We start from the raw sequence: 2,118 nt of genomic DNA, 5'->3' as shown, positions 1-2,118 counted from the left end.
TACTATTAAAGAGAAGAGTGACCCTAGAATGAGGAGGATTAAAAACATTCCGATTATATACCTAGAAGTTAACATACCACAGGAGTTTAAATAATTAAATCTTAATGTATCAAGCTGGATAAATATCAAAACCATAATGTTTAGTGAGGGAAAAAAAAAAGATTTACATCAATATGTAAAAGCATGATTTAATTTATACAAATGTTTAAAGACACAGCAATGCAGGATATTGTTATTGATTCATTATATACAATAAAAGTGCAAAGATTCAGCTGAAAATGAGAATGATCCAAAACTCTCAGAAAAGGGTTTCACTTGGTGGGGCTAGGGAAGGCAAAATGTTAATTAAAATTTTCATGGGGCTGTAAAAGAAAAGGAAGGAAGAGAGAAAGAAGAGGAAAGAAGAGAAAAAGAGAAATTCGGAGTGAGTGAATCCTGAGGGACAAAATAAAAACTGGCTATTTAGAATGCACTAAGACCCTAAACATGTATAGATTAAACATAGGTTCAAGTTTAACAGGTTGGATTAACCACAAACAGATAAAAGATCTCATTTCTCCATCAATCCCATGAACTCTCAATAGTTGTGAATTTACCCACTGAACTCATAAAGTAGTGATGAAACTCACCCATACTCCTTATGTATACGTGAATAAACACATTAAACTTCCTTTGTTGTAGGCTATATTATTCTATTGTTCATGTTGACAGGACTATCGGTACTCAGATTCCTTAAACTCTGTAGTAGTAACATCTATTTATTATTCCTTCTGAGAAAATGTATGACTATACTTCAGATATCCTTCATATTTGACCTCAGAAAAAGAGATCTTCTACCAGACTGGTTATGACTAGGCAAAGTGGTTGAAATACTGTTTGTCTGTGTCATTCACAGTAGGGAACAGGCAAATGGTGAATCATCTATTATTAAATGCTAATTTCCACATACTCTGGTAGAGGTTACAGAATCACGAGGATAATTTTTTTTTTTTTCCAGGCAAGGCAACTCTTGGTTGATCTCACAGATTGCAAGAAACTTGTCACCTTACGACCCCTTATATTTTATTTTTTACGCCTACAGCACCTGGTCTTCCTAGGTGGTCTCCCATCCAAGTACTAACCAGGCCCAACCTTGCTTAGCTTCCGAGATCAGATGGGATTGGGCTTGTTCAGGGTAGCATGGCCGTAGACACAAGGATAAATTTTTAAGTTTTCTACTAATAAACAATTTCACAAAATATCAACATCTGATGAAGATTCTCTGTGACCACAAATGGACAAGACAAAAACAAGAACATTCTAATATTATGACTAAAGTGATAAAAATGACACTGTGCAATCACAGAAAACTCCAAGCATGCTCCTTTCCTCATGTAAGAGTGACTACTTGTTTTCCGGTGATAACTGTCACCCTTCTTCTTTCCTCTAGTTTCCTACATAAAAATATATTTTATATAAAATATAATCAAAATAAAAATCAATAAAACATTAAAAATCAGTCACTAGATTGCTTCTTCTTCCTGATAATATCCAATCAAAAAGACCTGCAATTTTCTTCAAATTTTCTCCCAAATCACCATCTAATTGTTACCATGATGCGCATTTCAAAGTAAATGATGACTAAAATAGCCTTTTCTTTCTTCCACTTACATTAAATTATAAATGTAAAAAGTCTCTTTTGAACACAACAGTAATTTTAAGATAACCAAAGCCACTAACAATGATTTGTTTGGAAACACAGTTGGACGTTGCGCTTTGTTTTATCGTAATGAGAAATGCATGTGAAGCTAGATTTTAGCAGTATATAAGTCCTATCACAGTCTTTTCTAACCAGAAAAAGGTTATTCGCTGCGCTGATAAATTTATTTCCCAGATACCCTCCAAGAATATGTTGGATATGCAAGAAAACAACATTGTAACTAGTTTTTGATTGTCTTCCTGGGCAGAAGTATCACACCACAGAGTGGAACTTGATGAATGGACGTTTTCAGCAAAATATAACCATATTTTATGCTGTAATGATTGAAAAAGCAGCAGTTTCCACTCTGGTAGTCAGAGAGAGAGTAGTTTCAAGTCTTTTAAAATTTGTTGAAGTATTGGATCTGCAAGCTGAGATAA

The 2,118-nt window shown here is 34.0% G+C and overlaps 1 non-coding gene across 1 annotated transcript; it reads right to left on the bottom strand.

The window, feature by feature from the left end:
* Positions 1–1,072: 1,072 nt before the first annotated feature.
* Positions 1,073–1,191, bottom strand: LOC120597377 (5S ribosomal RNA). Its single transcript, XR_005651374.1, has one exon. It is a non-coding gene; the product is annotated as a 5S ribosomal RNA (ribosomal RNA).
* Between the last annotated feature and the right edge of the window lie 927 nt (positions 1,192–2,118).

Source organism: Pteropus medius, unplaced genomic scaffold (genome assembly GCF_902729225.1).
Source record: "Pteropus medius unplaced genomic scaffold, Ma_sr-lr_union100, whole genome shotgun sequence".
In the NCBI taxonomy this organism is placed as follows: domain Eukaryota; kingdom Metazoa; phylum Chordata; class Mammalia; order Chiroptera; family Pteropodidae; genus Pteropus; species Pteropus medius.
Note: the sequence above shows the minus strand (reverse complement) of the source record. Positions and strands in the feature narration are given on the sequence as shown.